Genomic DNA, 15,488 nt, shown 5'->3' with positions numbered 1-15,488 from the left:
TAGTAATTGTAGAAAACAAACAGAGGAGCGCAGTGAGGCGGGCTTCAGTTGTGTCAGCCTATGTTGTGAGCGCTTGTCCACAGGACTAAGCGATATAAAGCTAAAATTGTTTGAGGTGCTTAAACAAATGTGAGTTCAATCTTTGTACACCTATAAAATACATATTTGGACCAAACAATATTGGGCCATGTGGCGCCTCTGTCTTCTCTTGTTTTCATAGATTTCTGCCTTGGGTCCCGGCCTGGATCTCTACAGATAGTTGCCTGATCATCATCTCAGTGATTTCTCACTATATACCAATAGAGACTCTCATCTATATAACTTCAGATCACAGTGAACTTCATATATATATATATATAGTGTGTATCACCCCATCATTCTCCTTTTACTTCAACAGTTAAAAATGTATATATGTATACTCATGTATTGCAATAAAATTACATTTCATTTTCAACCTATTGCAAATCTTTATTGAGACCCCCTGGGTCCAAGCATTTCAAAGCATGAATCCAGAAGGTCTCCCTTTTTCTAAGTTTCAATAACCTGTTCCCACCTCTGGGTCCACCTGTACCTGTTCAATCGCTTTAATAAAGAACTGGGATGGATCACTATTATGCACACTATTAAAATGTCCTATTAGTGGGGTCGTTAATATGCCTGCCTCTATGTTTTTAATATGCTCCAAGCATCTCACTTTCAAGATATGTTTAGTTCTGCCTATATACCTTAATGGAGTCTTACATTTACACTCAAGCATATACACAACATAGTCTGACTTGCAATTTAACTTGCCTTGGATGTTATAGGTTCTACCCTTATCATCCACTCCAATAATTTTATTATAGTCTTTTGAGTGATGTATGTGGCTACAACAGACACAGCTCTTCCTAAAACATTTAAAGAAGCCAGTTATAGATGATAAACATGTACTTTTTTTTTCTTTACTAGGTTCTCTAATAATACTCGGAGCTAAAATGTTTTTTATGCATTTATTTTTCTTAAAGATTACTTCTGGATATTTTCGTATGTTGTCTTTCAACAAAGGATCTTTTCTCAATATGTCCCAATGTTTCTTGAAAATGTTTTTAATTTGAGTGTAACCAGTATTAAAAGTGGTGACAAAACTCACACTTCTTTTATTCCTACTTTCTGGCCCAGTTTTTAGTATGTCTTTACTTCTAATATTTGCAACTATATCATTCCTATTTTGACCTTTTGCTTTACTGTATGCTCTCTCTATAGTATCTGGTTTGAAATATTTTGCTTAAAACCGTCCTTTTAATCTTGTGGCTTCATCCTCAAAATCTTCCAGGCGGCTACAATTTCTCCTGATTCTCTGGAACTGCCCGAAGGGTACATTTTCAATCCATTTTGGATGGTGACCACTCCGAGCATCCAGAAAACCATTGGTATCTGTGTCTTTCCTGTAGCCTCTTGTGCCTACTTGGTTCTCTACACTGTACAGGACCACATCTAGGAAGTTGATCTCACTTATATCTGAGGTCCCTGTGAATTTTAGATTCATATTATTTGAATGTAGTTGCTCCTTAAATATAGACCAACTGAAAGGGTCTCCATCCCAGATGATCAGAATGTCGTCTATGTATCTTTTCCAAAATACCAGATGTTCATCCTTGTACTCATCATTTGCATATATCATATTTTCCTCCAAACAACCAACATACAGGTTTGCAAAATTGGGGGCAAATTTTGTCCCCTTGGTGGTGCCCTTCTTTTGCAAATAGAATTTATTCTGGAAAAGAAAATAATTATTCTCCAGAACAAATCTAATAGATTCTAGTATGAAATTTTGTTGCGGTTCCGGGAAATGTTCATATTTCCTTAAAAAATATTTGATCGCTTCAATGCCACCGCCATGGGGTATGGATCCATATAGTGCTGAAACATCCAATTTTGCCCAACTGTATGTTGGTTTCCAAACGATATCCTGTATCATTTGAAGTAGTTGGGGTGTATCCCTTAGATATGACTTTAAATCTATCACCATTGATTTTAAAAACATGTCTACATATTCAGAGAGCCTCGCGGTCAGTGAATCTATGCCTGATATAATTGGTCTCCTGGGTGGACATTCCTGATACTAATGTATTTTTGGCAAGTGATAAAATATTGCAATATTTGGTTCATCACTTGCGAGAAATTTCCATTCACTTGCATTTAGTATCTTATCTTTATATATAAGATACTAAATGCAAGTGAATGGAAATTTCTGGCAATTTAGGAAGAGCTGTGTCTGTTGTAGCCACACACATCACGCAAAAGACTAATAAAATTATTGGAGTGGATGATAAGGATAGAACCTATAACATCAAGGGCAAGTTAAATTGCAAGTCAGACTATGTCGTGTATATGCTTGAGTGTAAATGTAAGACTCCATTAAGGTATATAGGCAGAACTAAACATATCTTGAAAGTGAGATGCTTGGAGCATATTAAAAACATAGAGGCAGGCATATTAAAGACCCCACTAATAAGACATTTTAATAGTGTGCATAATAGTGATCCATCCCAGTTCTTTATTAAAGCGATTGAACAGGTACAGGTGGGACCCAGAGGTGGGAGCAGGTTATTGGAACTTAGAAAAAGGGAGACCTTCTGGATTCATGCTTTGAAATGCTTGGATCCAGGGGGTCTCAATAAAGATATTGATCTGGCTGCCTTTTTGTGACAAATACAATGTATATACACAATTTAATGTCATCCTGTTTTGAAATTTATAACAAGGTTAAGGGTCATTGTTTTTTTATATATACATTTTATGTACATTTTTTATTTGATATTATATTGCATGTTAAAAGATTATCATACATTTTGCGTATTGGTTTTAAAATAATGCAGGTGATAGGCACATACTAACTAATAATTATATATGGTTTGAAATAGGTTGAAAATTAAATGTAATTTTATTGCAATGCATTTTTAACTGTTGAAGTAAAAGGAGAATGATGGGGTGATACACACACAATATATATATATATATATATATATATATATATAAAAATATATATATATATTTATTATATTTTCTCCAATTTAACAATGGATAGATTTAGTGAAGGGATTTTTATTAATAACAACGAAAAGGGCTTAGATCGTTTTTAATAATAATAGAACAATGTCTGCCGTTCCCTACCTCTGATGAAGCAACCAATCGTGTCATGAAACACATTAGGGCACGCCCCCTCACTAGCCTAAGCTAAGAGACAGGTGCTACGGCACAAATTTTACTCCCTCCTTTTTTTTATGTGTTTTTAATATTGCAGTTAACATATGGATGACTGCTCATTTATGTATTTGTATACATGTGTTTCAGGAGGATAATAAAATTTGTGTTTATGTAAACGAAGCTTTTAACACGTTTGCTAGTTAATATCCCTCATTCCCCTTCATACAACAAATGGAGAGGCCATAGAAATCCTTTCTGAGCAAGGTAATAGCCTCCCTTCCAAAACGGTTCATCTTCTGTTGGAAAGGAGAGAATTACATTGGAAAAGGAAAAACATTTTGGGGTTTGAGAGAAACGGAGCTGCATTTCACAGTGGCTTTATGCCACACAGTGTCTTATCCATATCTCATAGGAGTTGAGGTTAATGCACGTGAGTGACCATTTGGCTTCTTTGTAATTAACTCTTTTTTCACCTGACATACTACACCAGAGAGGATTTACCTGCTGTGCGCCCTTTCCTCTTCTGTTCTAGATTTCCTTTTGGAGGATCTCCCCTGCCCAGGTGGATTTCTTCAGTTTCCTATGGGATTTGGTTGCGAGTGAAGAATAATCCTTTTCAACTTTCCTGAAAGGAGAGACCTGCATTTACAGGACATTTCTGGTATTTCCTAATTTGGGGTCATTTTATCCTTAGCGCTGTATTTTCTCTGTGTTATATATATATATATATATATACACATATACATATAAACACATAAATACATAAATACACATATATATACACCACCAGCAAAAAGATTATGACTTACTAACGGCTCATATGATGTTTAGCATTTTTTATCCATAAAGTATTTTTTACTTAAGGTATGTACATTGTTTTTTTTGCACATAATGCTATTACACACTTAATAGACTACAGTATAGTGTAAATATAACTTTTGTATGCAGTGGGAAAGTAAAAAATGAGTGTGTCTATCTTAATTGCTATATTCGCTTTTTTGCGGTGGCCTGGAACTATGCCCACAATATCTCCGAGGTATGCATACTCTGAGCAGCATCAATAGGTCCATCAACCAGAGTTTCAGTAGCTAATGTTACTCAACAGTAAATATACAAACACGAATAAAAATAATATATACATTTTTATTTTCTTATTTATTACTGATGGTTTACAGATTTGATAGCAAATTACACCAGAAGTTCTTTAAACCTTTTTTTGTAACCCTGTTATGGTGGTTAAAGTTATTTCATTAAGCTTGACCTGAGTTCACCAAAGTTTATTTTTTATTAATCTGGTAGGATTGAATTCTGAATGGCTACTCCCAGAAATGTCAAAACAAAATTTGTAACGGGTGGATGAAAATTGTCTTTAACCTCAGTTCTAGTATTTGATGTGCAAACTAATTTTTAAAAGTTAAACATTTTAAGGCTCAACATGAGAGTGGTTACAAACAGAAATAATCAAAATGAAAGACTTCTGCTACAACATTTTTTAACCAAACAATTCACACTAGATTAAAAACAATACTAATACAAACAAGATGTCCCTTTTTCCTCTGGTTGAATAACTTATCATCATTTGAGGCTTTTTTTTATCCTTAACAAACAAAAAAAATTTAAGTTTAAAGGGATAGGAAAGTCAAAATTAAACTTAAAGGGAACGCAGGTTAAATTAAATTTTCATGATTCAGATACAGCATGTAATTTTAAACAACTTTCAAATTTACTTCCATTAAAAAAAATGTGCACAGTCTTTTATATTTACAATTTTTGAGTCACCAGATCCTACTGAGCATGTGCAAGAATTCACAGACTATACATATATGCATTTGTGATTGGCTGATTGCTATCACATGGTACAAGGGGAGTGGAAATATACATAACTTTGAAATTTGTGATAAAAAAATCTACTACTCATTTGAAGTTCAGACTAAGTGCTATTGCATTGTCTTGTTATCTTGCATTTGTTGATTATGCAAATCTAATGTGTTGACTGGTCCTTTAAATGATTCAGATAGAGCATGTAATTTTAAAAAAACTTTTAAATTTACTTCTATTATCAAATATACTTTGTTCTCTTGTATCCTTTGTTGAAACAAAAATGCAGTCATTCTAGTAGTAAGTTTAGCTGTTGGTTGGTGGCTACACATTTTTTTCTTCTTTCATTGGATGACCAGATGTGTTCAGATAACTCCCAGTCATTGCTGCCCTGGAGCTGACCTTAATTATATGTTTAATTCCTTTGCAGGGGTTAAAAACATAGTTATATACAAGCAATATTGCCATGATAAAATGCTCTAACAAATTGCACTTGTATATCCCTTTAATTTATATATACACAGAAGGATGTCTCCAGAATATTAATCCAATATGCTGATTAAATAGAAAAGAGGGACTCATTTTTTTCATATGTGTGTTTTTCACTCTAGAAAAACTGAATAGAAAAAAGAGAACACAGATTAACTGCATGTGTTGGGTCCGAGTAAATTATAAAAGTAATTACAATGAAGCAAATTAGATAATAAAATGGGAATTGGAAAGAATGTTTGGGTTTTATGTCTCTAAGGGATCCTATTTTCAGTCCTGTCATGTTATTTTCTTAATTATTTCTATTTTTTACTTTTAAAAAAGTGTCAGCGGACACCCACAAACATACATAGTTTAATTTATTATATGGGGCTAGATTACAAGTGGAGTAAAAAAATGTTAGCGCTATTGAGCGCTAAACACTGATGAAGTTAAATCAATGGTGCTGTTATTCTTGTGCTCATATTACAAGATGAAAGTAAAAAGTTATCGCTCGAGCAAAAGCCTTAACATCTGGATGCCTGATTGTACGGCCACGCTAAATCCCTCTCTTCATAGACTTCTATGGGGCATGCTACAAAACCCTGTTCTGGCTTTAACTCAAGCGCTAACCCGAAGGTGCGCTAAGCCAAGGTGCACTATTGCCTAAGCTGTGTTAAGAAATAATTTAAATTTTTCTTTACTTAGAAAATATTTAAATTTGTATTTAATGAGTGAAAAACAAAACTGTTTCAACTATTTCTAATTTTAAAATAAAAAAGTGGTATTAAGAGTTATTTAAAGGGATATGGTATATGACAAGGTGTTGAACTGGGAAGGCCTCAAAGGTGTATTGTATTTGTGAATGGATATATGTATGTGTGAATGTCTATATGTTTATGTATGTATATACTGTATGTGTGCACATACATAGGTACACATACATATACATACATACACACATACAAATATAAACACATATATGTACACCTTTGAGGCCTTCCTATTCCAACACCTTTCTATATATCAAATCACTTTAAAACGCTTTTTATAATTGTGTCCTTCAAACCTTGCTTTCATCAAAGTATCCTCCATGTGCAGCAATTACAGCCTTGCAGACCTTTGACATAGTTGTTGATTTGTTGAGGTAATCTGAAGAAATGTCACCCATACTTCCTGAAGCACCTCCCACAAGTTGGATTAGCTTTATGGGTACTTCTTACATACCATACCGTCAAGCTGCTACCATAACAGCTCAATAGGGTTGAGATCTAGTGACTGTGCTGGCCACTCCATTAAAGGCAGAATACTATCTGACTGCTTCTTCCCTATATAGTTCTTACATAGTTTGAGCTGTGCTTTGAGTAATTGTCCTCTTGTAGGAGGAAATTGTCTCTAAACAAGCACAATCCACAGGGTGTGGCATGGCGTTGCAAAATGGAGTGATATCCTTCCTTCTTCAAGTCACTTTTATCCTATATAAATATCCCACTTTACCACCACCAAAGCACCACCAGACCATCACATTGCTTCCAGCATCTTTCCATTCGGTCTGCTTTGTGATCCGAACACCTTCAATTTAGCTTTGTTTGTACCTTAAGCTAAATCTCTCCAAAACTGAACTACTTATTTTTCCCCCTTCTTCCAATGTCTCCACCCCAAAATTTCTATAACTGTTGATAATTCCATCATTACCCTTACCCGCATGCCCAATGTCTTGGGGTCCCACTTGACTCAGATCTTTCCTTCACTCCTCACATTCAGTCCTTGGCTAAAATAGGTAAAAGGAAAGACAGCGCCTCATAGTGCAAATAAGTTCCAACAGTAATGGATCACACTGAGCAAATAACAGATGGTAATATACTCACAAGGATATTGGCACCTTTGTTGAAAGAGGTGCAAAAAGGCAGACTGACATTTAAATCAGCAGTCAGTACGCTGGAGCCAAATAGATTCAGCTTTCCTGGATGGGCCGCTGTGGACTCTCCTCTTTTAGACTTGAGCAGAATACTCTGGTGTTATGCTGTATAAATAAACAGCAGGCGGTGTTGTATTTGGCAGGCAAAGTAAAAAGCAATTTCTCGGCCGCAAGCTCCTGGCCGTTTCATCAGGTATTTTACCTGATGAAACGGCCAGGAGCTTGCGGCCGAGAAACGCGTCCTAAGCTCATATAATAAAGTGTTTTTAAACTTTATCTATCTCAGCACTAATTGCTTTTTACTTTGCCTGCCAAATACAACACCACCTGCTGTTTATTTATACAGCATAACACCAGAGTATTCTGCTCCTGTCTAAAAGAGGAGAGCTTCACTTACCAGCACTATCTCCTATGGGACTTATATCACGATAAGTTTGTTTGTCATATATCAAGAACTGTTTGATTACTAGCACATATATATTTTGGATATATTTTTTCTGTTTTTGTTTTCCTATAGAGATATATATGCCTTCTTACATGAATTGATTTTACCATCAAGTACTTAATTTTGCACCTATTGCATTAGTAACATTATCTCTTTTTTTCACACACTACCCACTAGGGTACAGTTAATATGACTCACATTTGCACCTTTTGAAATCTCTTTATATTCACATGAGTTTTTAATTTATTCTAAAAAAACTCTCTCTTTTCTCATTTTTCAGCCTCACACATTATCACACCATTAACACATATTACTAATATCCCCTTTTTTTCTCTTATATTACAAACACATTTGGCGCATGCTATTACCTATTTGCTAATAGGGATTTCTCTGTCCTTGGCTAAAGCCTGCCGTTACCACCTTAAAAACAGCTCTAAAATTAAACATTTCCTTACACAAGATACAACTAATATTTTAATCCACTCTCTCATCCTTTCCCACCTCGACTACTGCAACTCCGTCCTCTCTGGTCTACCTAGCTGCCGCATAGCTCCTTTACAATCCATTATGAATGCCTCTGCCAGGCTCATCTTCCTTACTCGTCACTCTTCATCTGCTGCACCTCTCTGCCAATCCCTTCACTGGCTTCCTCTTGCCTCTAGGATTAAACGCAAAATCCTCACTCTGACATACAAAGCTCTCAACTGCACTGCTCCCCCCTACATTTCAGAACTTGTCTCCAGATACTCTCCCTCCCGTCCCCTTCGATCAGCTCAGGATCTCCTCCTCTCTTGTTACTTAACTCACATTCCCGTTTACAAGACTTCTCCAGACTGGCCCCCATCTTGTGGAACTCCTTGCCACGCTCCACAAGACTCTCCCCTAGTTTTAACAGCTTCAAGCGCTCCCTAAAAACTCTACTATTCAGGGATGCATACAACCAACACTAACCTTTCCTAACTCCATTGCTTTCCCCTTGAACCCCTTAGAATGTAAGCCTATGAGCCCAGCTGTTTGCAGATCGCCTTCATAAGAGCCGACTACAACAGTGAAACTCTCGACAGGGCCCTCTACCCACTTGATCCCTACAAAAGCTATCCTGTATACCGACTATGTTTACAGCGCTGCGGAATCTGTTGGCGCTCTACAAATACCTGATAATAATAAAAAATAATAATACATAACACTTTATTACTATCTTCCTCTGTGTATTGTCTGTGTTCTTTTGCCCATTTTAATCTTTTCTTGGCCAGCTATGGCTTTTTCTTTGCAACTCTGCCTAGAAGGCCAGCATCCTGGAGTCGCCTATTTACTGTTGACATTGAGACTGGTGTTTTGCAGGTACTATTTAATAAAGCTGCAGTTGAGGACCAGTAAGGCATCTGTTTCTTAAACTAGACTAGACACTCTAATATATTATGGTCTATGATTACGGCGATCTGTAGTCAAAACGCAAAGACCGCATTTTTTCTGCTGTGATGTGGATGTGATGTCTCCATGACCTCTTTTTAATTTTATAGATTCAATAAAGACTTTGTTTCATTTTATGGCTTCACGCCTGGAACCTTTTTTCTTTATATTTATTTGGGGAGTAAGGGAGCTCCCTAGTTCTTCTTTGAAGCTTACAAGCCTCCTTTCCTAGGATTGCTGGGACCTCTGTAGTAGATTGAGTGGAGCGGTGAGAGTGAGTTCAGCATCGGCTGTATCTGTTCGAGCAGTGATCCGCTTGAGATGACAGGCTTATGACACAACCCGGAAGTGGTGGACACACAATGACTACATCACCAGTGAACGATTGGAGGTGAGGACTGGAGTCCATGTGGTATGCTACTGGTGGCTGTTGATCGACCGGCGAAAGGGGTAGGAGCAGTAATGTACTGCGGTCCCCTGCTGGTCTCCTGTTCCACTGTTCTATCAGACGGATGTTTATTCTCCTTATGTGGACGTTGAGTCTTTGGGGTAGGAACGGTTATATACCGTCGTCCCCGGTGCTACAATACCTCTGGAGGGTGAGTCAGCAAGTCATTTACTATTCTTATGCTGTTTTCTCCACCTTGCTCCACCAGTCCCTGACATCCTTGGATTATATTATTGTTTATTTATTTGCTATGTTTCAATTTCTGCTTCAGTGAATCTGGACTATTTGCTTTTGACATTTACTTTATTTGTCCTCTTGCTCAGTTGTGCACTGGCGCCTCCCTCTCCTCTTTCAATTCCGGTTAGAGACAGTTTCCTCTGTTCTGTGAAGGGAGTAGTACATAGCATTGTAGAAGATATTATGTTTCTTGGCAATTTTTGCATAGAATAGCCTTCATCTCTCAGAACAAGAATAGACTGACAAGTTTAAGAAAATTGTTTGTTTGTGGCCATCTTGAGCCTGTAATCAAACCCACAATTGCTGATGCTCGAGATACTCAACTAGTCTAATGAAGGCCAGTTGTATTGCTTCATTATTCTGAACAACAGTTTTCAGCTGTGCTAACATAATTGCAAAAAGGTTTTCTAATTATCAATTAGATAAACACAATGTGCCATTGGAACAAAGGACAGATAGTTGTTGATAATGGACCTCTTTATGCCTATGTAGATATTCCATTAAAAATCTGCAATTTCCAGCTAAAATAGTAATTTAAAACAAAGTCTACAAAGTATTTCTGATTAATTTGATGTTATTTTAATGGACAAAACAATTGTTTTTCTTTCAAAAACAAGTACATTTCTAAGTGACCGCAAACTTTTGAACACTTCTGTATATACACACACTTCAGGTTTTACATTTTTTAGCTCTGTTATGTGTTGTAATAAATAAATGTGATATAAGATGGATACATTGTGTACATCAAGTGATCTCTAAAAAGAGAAACAAACTATTTATAGTCCTTTTAACACATTTTTTTATTATTTGATTGTTAGAGTGTGAATATTGCTACTTTAGTATCAATCTATTTTGTATTGTGCTCATGTGCAACACATATCTCACAACTTGTATATTCAGTTATGTTTACCTTGGCCATGCTATCCACTAAATATATAGGGTGCGCTAAAGAGATGTCGTCCGCGCTAAACATTCTCTGGTAATTTTTTTAACCATTTACTTGTGAAACTAGATTGTGCAGCATTGTAATGTAATCTTGTAATATATGTTATAATATTTTGCCCTTGTAACTAATATAAATCAATACCCTGGGTCTTCAAGATTATGATCATCCTTAAAATCTGGGGTTATTTCCTTTACCAATCTTCTAGAAATTGCAGTGTGCAATCATACGGCTAGATTACAAGATGTGCGTTAGGCTTAAAAAGCAGAGTTGGCCGGTCCTAACGCTGCTTTTTAACGCCCGCTGGTATTACGAGTCTTGAAGGTACAGGCTCACCGCTCACTTTTTTGGCCAGACTTGGAAATACCGCAAATCCACTTACGTAAATTGCGTATCCTCTTTTTTCAATGGGACTTGCATAGCGCCGGTATTACGAGTCTGCCAAAAAGTGAGCGGTACACCCTCTCCGGTCAAGACTGGTACCGCATTTTAAAGTCAGTAGTTAAGAGTTTTACATTTTAACACCGTAGCATAAAACTCTTAACTAAAGTGCTAAAAAGTACACACACTAACACCCATAAACTACCTATTAACCCCTAAACCAAGGCCCTCCCACATCGCAAACACTAAAAAAAAAATTTAAACCCCTAATCTGCCGAACCGAACATCACCACCACTATAAGAAATATATTAACCCCTAAACCACCGCTCTCCCGCCTCGCAAACATTAGTTAAATATTATTAACCCCTAATCTGCCGGCCATAACATCGCCGCCACCTACCTACATTTATTAACCCCTAATCTGCCGCTCCCAACGTCGCCGCCGCTATATTAAAGTTATTAACCCCTAAACCTAATAATTAAAAGAAATCGAAATAAATATTCCTATCATTAACTAAATTATTCCTATTTAAAACTAGATACCTATAAAATAAACCCTAAGATAGCTACAATATAACTAATAGTTACATTGTATCTATAGTAGGGTTTATTTTTATTTTACAGCCAAGTTTGTATTTATTTTAACTAGGTAGAATAGTTAGTAAATAGTTATTAACTATTTAATAACTACCTAGCTAAAATAAATGCAAATGTACCTGTAAAATAAAACCTAACCTAAGTTACAATTACACCTAACACTACACTATAATTAAATTAATTCCCTAAATTAAATACAATTAAAGAAAATTAGCTAAAGTGCAAAAAAAACAAACACTAAATTACAGAAAATAATAAACAAAGTACAAGATTTTTAAACTAATTACACCTAATCTAATCCCCCTAACAAAATAAAAAAGCCCCACCAAAATAAAAAAAGCCCAACCCTTTACTAAATTACAAATAGCCCTTAAAAGGGCCTTTTGATCGGAACAGCCAATAGAATGCAAGCTCAATCTGATTGGCTGATTGGATCAGCCAATCGGATTGAACTTGATTCTGATTAGCTGATTCCATCAGCCAATCAGAATATTCCTACCTTAATTCCGATTGGCTGATAGAATCCTATCAGCCAATCGGAATTCGAGGGACGCCATCTTGGATGACGTAATTTAAAGGAACCGTCATTCGGCGAGTAGGCGTCGGTTGAAGAGGATGTTCCGCGTCGGCTTGGAAGAAGATGGCTCTGCTCAGCTCCAGAAAAAAGAAGATTGAAGATGCGGCTTGATAGAAGACTTCATCCCGATGATGGACTTCCGACTTCAGCCCGATGATGGATTTCTTCAGCCGCCGCTTGGATCCAGACTTCAGCCACGAGGATGGACGTCACTCTTCAGCCCCCCGCTTGGGCTTGGATCAACACTTCCGAGGACCGATCGGTGAACCTGGTATGGTGAAGATAAAGTAGGAAGATCTTCAGGGGCTTAGTGTTAGGTTTATTTAAGGGGGGTTTGGGTAAGATTAGGGGTATGTGGGTGGTGGGTTGTAATGTTGTGGGGGGGGTATTGTATGTGTTTTTTTTACAGGCAAAAGAGCTGAATTCTTTGGGGCATGCCCCGCAAAGGGCCCTGTTCAGGGCTGGTAAGGTAAAAGAGCTTTGAACTTTTTTAATTTAGAATAGGGTAGGGCATTTTTTTATTTTGGGGGGCTTTGTTATTTTATTAGGGGGCTTAGAGTAGGTGTAATTAGTTTAAAATTGTTGTAATAATTTTCTAATGTTTGTAAATATTTTTTTATTTTTTGTAACTTAGTTGTTTTTAATTTTTTGTACTTTAGTTAGTTTATTTCATTGTATTTATTTGTAGATATTGCATTTAATTATTTTATTGATAGTGTAGTGTTAGGTTTAATTGTAGATAATTGTAGGTATTTTATTTAATTAATTTATTGATAGTGTAGTGTTAGGTTTAATTGTAACTTAGGTTAGGATTTATTTTACAGGTAATTTTGTAATTATTTTAACTGTTTTAGCTATTAAATAGTTCTTAACTATTTAATAGCTATTGCACCTGGTTAAAATAAATACAAAGTTACCTGTAAAATAAATATTAATCCTAAAATAGCTATTATATAATTATAATTTATATTGTAGCTATATTAGGATTTATTTTACAGGTAAGTATTTAGCTTTAAATAGGAATAATTTATTTAATAAGAGTTAATTAATTTCGTTAGATTTAAATTATATTTAATTTAGGGGGGTGTTAGTGTTAGGGTTAGACTTAGCTTTAGGGGTTAATACATTTATTAGAATAGCGGTGAGCTCCAGTCGGCAGATTAGGGGTTAATGTTTGAAGTTAGGTGTGGGCGATGTTAGGGAGGGCAGATTAGGGGTTAATACTATTTATTATAGGGTTAGTGAGGCGGATTAGGGGTTAATAACTTTATTATAATAGCGGTGCGGTCCGCTCAGCAGATTAGGGGTTAATAAGTGTAGGCAGGTGGAGGCGACGTTGTGGGGGGCAGATTAGGGGTTAATAAATATAATATAGGGGTCGGCGGTGTTAGGGGCAGCAGATTAGGGGTACATAGGGATAATGTAAATAGCGGCGGTTTACGGAGCGGCAGATTAGGGGTTAATAATAATATGCAGGGGTCAGCGATAGCGGGGGCGGCAGAATAGGGGTTAATAAGTGTAAGGTTAGGGGTGTTTAGACTCGGGGTACATGTTAGAGTGTTAGGTGCAGACGTAGGAAGTGTTTCCCCATAGCAAACAATGGGGCTGCGTTAGGAGCTGAACGCGGCTTTTTTGCAGGTGTTAGGTTTTTTTTCAGCTCAAACAGCCCCATTGTTTTCTATGAGGGAATCGTGCACGAGCACGTTTTTGAAGCTAGCCGCGTCCGTAAGCACCGCTGGTATCGAGAGTTGAAGTTGCGCTAAATATGCTCTACGCTCCTTTTTTGGAGCCTAACGCAGCCATTCTGTGAACTCTCAATACCAGCGGTATTTAAAAGGTGCGGCCAGAAAAAAGCACGCGTAGCTAACGTACCCCTTTGGCCGCAGAACTCTAAATCTAGGCGTTAGGGTTTATTTTATAGGTAAGTATTTAGTTTTAAATAGGAATAATTCAGTTAATGATAGCAATTTTATTTAGATTTATTGTAATTATATTTAAGTTAGGGGGTGTTAGGGTTAGGGCTAGACTTAGGTTTAGGGGTTAATACATTTAGTATAGTGGCAGCGACATTGGGGCGGCAGATTAGGGGTTAATAAATGTAGGTAGGTGGTGGCGATGTTAGGGCCAGCAGATTAGGGGTTAATAATATTTAACTAATGTTTGGGAGGCGGGAGTGCGGCGGTTTAGGGGTTAATATGTTTATTATAGTGGCGGCGACGTTGGGGGAGGCAGATTAGGGTTTAGTAAGTGTAGGTAGGTGGCGGCGACATTGGGGACGGCAGAGTAGGGGTTAATAAATATAATGTAGGTGTCTGTGATGTTGGGGGCAGCAGATTAGGGGTTCATAAGTATAATGTAGGTGGCGGCGGTGTCCGGATCGGCAGATTAGGGGTTAATAACTATAATGTAGGTGTCGGCGATGTCGGGGGCAGCAGAGTAGGGGTTAATAAGTGTAAGATTAGGGGTGTTTAGACTCAGGGTTCATGTTAGGGTGTTAGGTGTAGACATAAAATGTATTTCCCCATAGGAATCAATGGGGCTGCGTTAAGGAGTTTTACGCTGCTTCTTTGCAGGTGTTAGACTTTTTTTTAGCCGGCTCTCCCCGTTGATTCCTATGGGGAAATCGTGCATGAGCATGTTACACCAGCTCACCGCTAACGTAAGCAGCGCTGGTATTGGAGTGCGGTAATGAGCAAAATTTTGCTCAACGCTCACTTCTTGTCTGGTTTGTAAAAACTCGTAATACCAGCGCTATCTGTAAGTGAGCAGTGAGCATAAACTGCTCGTTAGCACCGCACAACCTCTAACACAAAACTCGTAATGTAGGTGACAGTTTTTAACATGGTTATTTTTACGAATCCTGACCAATTGTATTTCAATATCTGTGAAGCATTTGGTTTTGAGTACAGGAATACCCTGCTTTATAGTGCTTCACTTTACAGCAATTCACTAACACAGCACTACTACGAAGCTGAAGTCCAACCCCTAAGGATTTTGAAATAGTACGGTCTCATTGCGAGATTGCGAGAAAGGCGACTGACACCATTTTGTTATGTGCA

The sequence above is a fragment of the Bombina bombina genome, chromosome 1 (genome assembly GCF_027579735.1).
Source record: "Bombina bombina isolate aBomBom1 chromosome 1, aBomBom1.pri, whole genome shotgun sequence".
Taxonomy (NCBI): Eukaryota; Metazoa; Chordata; class Amphibia; order Anura; family Bombinatoridae; genus Bombina; species Bombina bombina.
This window is presented reverse-complemented; position numbering follows the sequence as displayed.